This window comes from Lagopus leucura, unplaced genomic scaffold (assembly GCF_019238085.1).
Source record: "Lagopus leucura isolate 7727_CA_CO unplaced genomic scaffold, USGS_WTPT01 Super-Scaffold_100019, whole genome shotgun sequence".
Lineage (NCBI taxonomy): Eukaryota > Metazoa > Chordata > Aves > Galliformes > Phasianidae > Lagopus > Lagopus leucura.
In genome coordinates, this window is record NW_024962273.1 from 53,056 (window position 1) to 61,243 (window position 8,188).

The following is an 8,188-nucleotide window of genomic DNA, read 5'->3' on the forward strand; positions in this document are numbered from 1 at the left end:
CCCCCCGTTGTGTTGTTTTTTCACATTACAATATCAGCCAAAAAGCGAGGAATATAGGTTCTGTGATTGGAACTATCATACAGAAAAAGAAAACAAATAATTAAACATCCACAAAAGCAGGAGAAAAGACCTTGATTTAATTTCACTAATAGCAACCAGACACTACAGCAATTGGACAAAACAGTGCAAAGGCACAAGAGAGAACTGCTGTAAAGAAGGGAAGACTGCTTATCCATATCAGAAGATTCCAGGTTACAAGGGAAAGCTCCACCAAGGAGCGACCCCCCAAGAAATTATCCTTCCTCAGGAGCAGTCAGCACTGAAATGACATCTAAGAGAGGCACAGCCAGGCTGCAACCATTTCTGTCACCCAACTGAATTGCCTTCACCTGTGCTCCCAGGGCTGACTGGGTCATTTCCTCAGGTGCTCAATCAGTGGTTCAGGCCTTGACTCAACACTTCTCATACACACATGCAGCAGATAATTTAGAAAATAAAAAGCTTGTTGAAATGCTAGTGATTGTAAATGCATTGATAATAGCCTTGTCTAAAACCTACTGTTTCCTTCCCTTTCTAAGAATTAAGAAGTGAGTTTCTTGTTACCATCTCTAGCAGTAAGCACACATAAGCTGAGATCTTTTTTGAACTAGCTGCTCTACGCAACAACAAAAAGAGGGTCTTAAGCACCATACCTTGTAAGGTGAATAAATAGGAAACAAAACAATAAACAATAAGAGCATATCTCTTATTACAACAGCATGGCAGAAATGCTTACTCATGTTTTGAAGCAGTGATTGAGCACCTGGTGGGAAGGCAGGGCCAGTCTAGGGCAGCTCAGGTGCATGCAATGTACTCGGGTGACCAGAAGGGGTGGAGCCAGGATTCACCCCTTCCCAGAAAAGGTTGGCAATGGAGGCAAGAGTATCCTGATGAAGGTCTCTGTATGTCTGATGCTTTTTTGAGGTGGGTAATTTTACTACTTTTGTTTGTGTGTCTGTTGCTGCTGTGTTTGGGTTTGTTTTCTTTTTCTGTAGCACAGGGTTGTGCTGTTCCACCATTATTGCTGCAGCTTTGACCACATTATGGTTTTATTGGTCAATGCTATTCTAAAATGAAGGTCATAATATGTTTAAAGGCTTGAACTTATTCTATACATACGGAAAAGCAATGTAAAGGCAGTTAATAAGTAAATGGTTACAGATTTAATGCATTTCTAAGGCTCTCTTAATGGAATTATCATGTGAAACAAAGTACGTGTTCACTGTGTATCGTTCTTTTCTCTGAATATCTTCTGTACTAATGTCCTGTGCAGTGAAGAGAAGCAGAGCGCTTTTGGAGATAGTAGGCCACTTTTTTTCTCAGATTACAAATAAAATTGAGGTCTTCAGCATTTGTGATGATGTATTCTAGATCGTTATTTGTTACCTGAAGTATTGATACTCTTGTACTCTCTGTATACCAATTTGGGAAGTATGAGTATCTTCTCACCATATCAGGGTTAACACTGTTCCTTTATTTTAAATGGCAACATGCTTGCTGTATGTTGTCAAACAGATGCTTACTTCAACTCCCAAAATGGGTTGGTAGCGCTGAATGGCAACATCTCCGTATACAGTTTCCACTGTACTTACTATATTGCACTAATAAGATTTTGACTCTTGAGAGCGAAAGTTGCAAGTTCATGTAAAATCACTGCTGATGTTGCAGAGGTATTTGAAAACAAATGCTATATAAAATGTGGCTAGCTTTTAATTTTTATATGAAAATAAGAGTATAGCCAAAAGCAAATAAGGAGAGAGTTCTCGATGTGCAAGCTATCAACTGCATAAATATACTGGGAAGTTTTAAGACCGCTAGGTGGAGTTACAAACAATGTTGTTCTGGTGTTATTTCTTAGGCTTTATTGAAAATGCACACTACAGAAAATGTATCTCCCTGGAGGGAAAAAAGCAACAGTACACTAAAAAAAGTCTCAGAAGTTTATCTTAACGTACAAGTGATATATACATAAGGGAGAAAAGTCTCTATTTAAAGCATTCTCCACGCTCCATGAATCAACTGTGTAACCAAATAATGTTAGTTTTTTCCATTTTGATCACTGTAAGCAGGTCCCTCCTCGATGCACCGTGATATTTCCCCCCTTGTTACGACAGTTCATTAGCACTGGTTGACAAAGTGAATTAAAAGTGCTTAACAGCTGGTGAATTCAGAGACTCTGTGCTGCAATAAGAACTGTTACCAATGTATTCTTCTTATTCCTCTTGTGGTAAAAACCTTTCTTGTGAGTAGCCCTTGCTCTGGAAAGCTATGCATGAAGAAATTTTATAAGTTTTTTTTTTTTTTTTAATTGATTAACTGTATCTCAGTGATATATGAAGAGGGGTAAGGCCACAAGGCAAGACAGACTAAACCACCCCAATGCTACTGCTCTCAAACTGCATTTTAATACCTTTTGAGAAATTGCTGTGTTGCAAGTTATTATTCAGCTTTGTGGTGTAGTTTGTGTTCTTTCTGGACGCAATATGAAAAGGGCAAGGTCACTTTTTATCATCACTGAAAAGGCTGAGTGTACATTCTGAGACAAGTTACCCCCTTTAATTTTTGAGTATGACCATTGTGTCTTGACAAATGCACTTCTTTTCTGCTAGGAAAGTAAGGCTTGCACCCACGTAGCTGCAGGCAAGCTCTGATTGCATTTGCTTATATGTCATTATCAATGTTAAAGGTTCCTTTTTACAGTGTAGTAGGGACTACACTGATCCAGTAACAATCATGAAGGTTGATGCTATTTTCTTTTTGCCTTCTGGGTTCAATTGATTAAGCATTAGTTGGCTTTGAAACCTGTCAGGGGTTTTTGAACTTCACTTCAAGATCATCAGTCTCTGCTCAGGCTATAATAAGAGTTTAGCATATTGCTGAACCAGTAACATTGTCTGAAATCTAAATAACGTAGATCCAGTATGGGAAAAATCTGCATTTGCAGAAGAATGAATTTAATTATGGATTATTGCTTGGCTGTGAAGTTAAAAACTCAAATTTGAATCTAGATCTAGAGAGGAAAATGAAAAAAGTTATTTTTTAGTGGTAACTACTTCTGTTTTCTGGGCAGATTTATAATATCCTCGTGCTAATATATTGAAGTTCCTATGATAACAATATTGTCAATTTAGAATGTGTAGTGTGCTGAAGGTGTCATTTAGCCTCTGCCTTGTCACTTAATAAGATAAAGAATAAATATTTTAAGAAATACTGTGTTCTCAACACTTAAGGCACAGTCATGGATTTAGTTGAGTCAGTCTATATATTCTATTTGATATCAAAACAATAAACTATGACTGGCAGCTTCAAATTAAGAGAGAAGGCAGGGAAGGAGAACACAGTATTTTATTTCCATGTTCACCGAACTCTGTGAGCTGCAAGTTAGAGCTTAATATTAACACAGTGCTGCTTTAAGAGAATCAACCTGCCTTTATCATTGTCAGCTCCAAAATAACTGTTAAGTACAATGTTTACTTTGTGATAAACAATCATCTAAGCAATTATCCAAAACAAATAAATGTGATTAACTTTGAATGTGGTACTGAATAAAAATATTTACTAGTGGGAAAAGGAGTATGAAGAGGAAACGAGAGGGGAAAGGAAAGGGAAAACCCCCTTGGTCAGAATAGGAGAACTGAAATTTTGTATCACCCCTTCCCAGAGATCTTGTCAAAAATTATTTAAACAATAGTTCTGGACTTCCAAAAGTCTAGGATCATCTGAAGACTCGCACAGAATTTTCAAAAGTGCCTACAGCCTAGTTAGAATGGATATTTAAAGCCTAGAGCTCACGAGTGCTTTTTTAATTGGCATAACATCAAGAATCTGAGTAGCTGTTTTCTACCTAAGACAAAAATAAAGAGAAAACATGATTGTTCTTGTTCTTTACTTTGACGATATCCTCAATGAAAACTCATGAGGAACTTTTGTCTTTATTAACAACTTTTATCTATTCTGACCTTGTGATGTCGTGTTTAGACTGCGTTCAAAAAAAGACAGATCTCCTGGAAAGTGTCCAATGGAGGGCCACAAAGATGATGGGCCTGGAGTGTTTCCCACATGAAGAAAGGCTGAGTGACCTGGGTCTGCTCAGCCTGGGGGAAAGGAGGCTGAGATGGGATCTGATAAATGTTTATAAATATCTAAAGGGATGTGTGAGGCAAAGGGATGAGGCAGGCTCTTTTCAGTGATACACAGCAGTAAGACAAGGAGTAATGGCCTAAAACTTGTATGTAGGAAGTTACTGTACTAATGTGCAAGGGAACTTCATTATGGTAAGGGTGAGGGAGCTCTGGAACAGGTTGCCCAGAGAGGCTGTGGAGTCTCCTTCTGTGGCTATATTCAGGACCCAACTGGGCACCCACCATTGCGATCCGTTGTAGGGTACCTGCTTTAGCTGAGGGATTGGACTTGATGGTCTCTTAGGTCCCTTCCTATCCCTGTGATTCTGTGAAACACCAAGATTTTCTTGGTGTGCCTCTGTTCATTCTGAGAATTAACATCAGAAAGCCATTGCTCCCAAAGATACTCCTGTTTTTGCCTTTTTCTTTGCGCACAGCTGCCTTCTGCTGCCTCTCCAGTTAAGTTCACTTTCAGCTGCTCTGCCATTTCTTGATTATGTTGTTCCTTCAGATTTGAAAAGGGAATGATTGTGTGAGACCGATTGTGTTATGTGTTGGTCTAATATAAGCATTTACCTAAATGCCAATGATTTGGTACAGATTTCTTGTTAAATCACAGGAGTGGATGTGCCCAGGCCTGATGGATAGACTGCAATGGTGGCATGTTCTCAAAGGGCCAACTCTGTACCTCTTTGATCTTTGCTCCAATAACAGCTCTAAATTTAGGTCTATTTCAATTGTGAGTACTCTGTAATTCAGGAAACCAGAAGCTCAAACTGCATATTTTGGTAATGAAGGCTAGTTAACGACTGTATCTGAAAGCTTAGTTTAAGAAAAAGATAGAAGCCTGTTCTCCCGTGAGGTGTATGTTTTCCTTAAGCACCAGGAGCTCAGTATTTCATTCTTTGCTCCAGCACCCGCAGCAAAGACTCAGCAGACAACAGCCTTCCTTGTGTCCAGCTCCCACTGCACTACCTCAGATCGATCAGCTCCTGTGTACAAGGAGGCCAAGCTAATGTCACATGTGCAGCTTTAGTTCTGTTTGCTTCTGAACTCGTGGAGTCTGACTTTGTAGTCTTAACATGTTTTCATACTGCAACAAAATGTGAGGCTGATGAAGATCTGAGCCCTGTGTGTTCTATGTGTGTTCTGAGCAGTGTGTTGATGGCTGCCCCTTTCCTCAACTGTCTGCCCTTCATTCTCTCAATGAAAGTATGTATTCTCCTATTCTAAATGTTCTTGGATTTTTGCGCTGAGCACTTAACTTGCTGTTGCCCAACACTTGTTATATACGTAAATTGGCTGATTTGAAAGCGTTGCCCTACTTAACACTTGTGTTCCTTTTAAATAAAGGAACATATTGGGATTGGGATTACACTGTAATTAAAAAAATCCTTACCAGGGAGTGAGCAGGTGAGGAAATCTGATTGTGTAATCAGCTGTCTGCATATGAGGTCATCTGCCAGCAGTCTTATACCAGCCAGCAGGGAGTTTGCCTGGTCCAAGCTGACCCTGCACCTCAGCCTTCTGTGTTGAGCCCAGTGTGAAGTGCTGGAACTGAGTGGCGAGGCTCAGCGGTGGTGTGAGGCCTGGCACCAGGGGCAGCCAGCTGGAGGCAGCCCTCAGCTTCATCTGAGCTTGCAGTGAGGCCTCTTCTGATTTGTGCAAGGAAAGAGGCAGACAAGAAAGGAGCTGAGGTGTTCTTGGCTCAGTGCTTTGCGTGCATTGGAGTCAGACTGGAAACCTGCAGTGGGCCAGGGCTACGCGTCATCCTCAGCAGCCAGAAGTCAAACCAAGGTTGGATGTGGGCCAAAGGCCATCAGTATTGCAAAATCAGGGGAATGCTGCTGGATCTAGCAGTTAACTCTACAGATCTATTTGATCTAATGATTTAAATTACTTGTTATTTTCTTCATAAGTTGCGGAGTTTGTCAGAAGAGGAGGTTGAATTTGGTATATTCAGGCTAGCAGAATGGTGGGGAAACCATAGAGATTATTTCTATCTTTGGTATCCTACGAATGAATGTGACTATTTGTCATACAGCTGTATTAATTTATATTTGGTAAATAAGATTTCACGTTGAAATCCAAGAATGGGAATCTTTTTTTAAATAAAAATATTTTTTCTGTTTATTTTAAATAATAATGTTGTGACAAGCATCAAAAGAATCCTTACTGGTAACTTCTAGAAGCTGAGATTTGCATACTTAACTAAGGACAGTAATGTACTTAATTTGTGAGCCATTTCCACTGTAGTCTATAATTTCAAATGCTCTGCCCTTTTTCCACATAGGAGAATTCTTACATACCCTCGTGCAACTACCAGAATTCACTGCTTCACCATACCAGCAAGTACTTTGGGCAAGGTTTTGTCACTGAGCTTTGCTGAAAGCTATCTGAAGGGCACCGCAATTAATGTGTGACAGTTTTAACATGTGGCAAAGGAAGCTGGTATGTTTTGGGGAGAGAAAAGGGAGGTGGTAGCAGGAAGACCAAGATCGGAAGTTTTTAGTTATCCATATATTTGTGTCAGGCTGTTACTTTTGTTGTCAAAGTAAGTAGCTGCTTGTTATGATTTTTTTGCCTAAGGAAACTCCCCAGATCTATAATAAAAAGCCGAAATGGTATTTATTCAAAGAGTATTATTCTAAACTTTCGCTAGTGAGGAAATGATCCTTTCTGTGCTTGCTTTCATATTAAAAAGGGCTAATTATTTGATAAACAAGACAGGGGAAGGCATCCTTGATGTTTCAATTGTTTCAGAAACATGATAAAAATATCCAAATTCTAAATGTGTAGCTCAATTCTCTGCAGTCCTGAAAGAAGTTTGATCTGTGTTGCACCGTGCGTGGTGGTTGTGAGCCATCTTCTAAATGAACACGAAGCACTGAGAAAGGAAACTGATGATGGAGGAAAATGTGGTCAAATTAAGAAACAATAGATATCTAAGAATTTCTGAAGAAGATAGGACCAACAGATTAAAAAGAAAAAAGAAGAAAGAAACATCAGGATAGTATTACACTGAAGAAGAATGATTCCGATCTCTTCTACAATCTGTGTTCTTCTAAGTTATGTTTTTATGTAACAACAAGTTTCTGGATCTTAGATGTAATTCCTTACTGACTTGTGCAACTAAATTTACAACGGATATTAAATGTTTCGGTCTGCTATTTGGAAGGCAGAACTTAAGAGGACTTAGAATCACAAGCTTATGATTTCAGGTCTTATCTACCACAATCCTAATCTATAAAGAAAATGTCATTATTAGCAGTTTATAGATTTTTAGAAATTACTAATTGTGATGCAATGAAAAATAAAAGGTGTAACTTCTAAGGATGTCTAATTTATCTTTTAATCTACTTTTCTTGTCAAGAATAGTATTTGTGATATAAAGGAAAATGAAATATATTAATTGGTTGTTGGAAATCAGATCCATGTCTTCTGTATTTCTTTCACATAATGATTTATTTGGAAAAGTCATTATCCCAATGGCTAAATAGATGAGTCGGAGCACTTTGATGTATTGGATACTTTTTTCTTAAATTACTCCACCAGATATTGTATCTGCCATATTTAATTGAATCAGTCAAGTTAATCTGCAGTTATGAAATACCAGGTTAAGTAAAATCACTTCTTGAGAAGATGTAGTTAATAGCAAATTTTGTACTGAAAGATATTAGGAATTAACTTGATCAAATTACACGTGTTTCTTAGATGAATGGTGTCTTAGCCTACTTTACAATTTTTTCTTCTTTATGGACATGTTCTTAGTAATGTAATTCAATTTATTCACCAAGCTAGCTTTCTTGCAGATATTGGTATGTTACATGTATTTTTTTATTTTATGTCTACATCATCAGGTTCTTAAAATATAAAATGTGCTTACAATGTCCTTAGCAATGTGATATGCAAACATAATTAGTACACACTTAGAGGAGCTAGAAGCCTAATAATCTGAACGTTACTTTGTGCTTCAAAACGAAAAGTTTTTCACAAACTGAAGGTCTTTAACAAACAGACACAAGTTA

The 8,188-nt window shown here is 38.3% G+C and overlaps 1 long non-coding RNA gene across 1 annotated transcript; it reads left to right on the plus strand.

Annotated features, from left to right (window-relative positions):
* Positions 1–939: 939 nt before the first annotated feature.
* Positions 940–7,076, plus strand: LOC122183651. Its single transcript, XR_006180305.1, has 3 exons — positions 940–963; positions 6,454–6,611; positions 6,975–7,076. It is a non-coding gene; the product is annotated as an uncharacterized LOC122183651 (long non-coding RNA).
* The last annotated feature ends 1,112 nt before the right edge of the window (positions 7,077–8,188 follow it).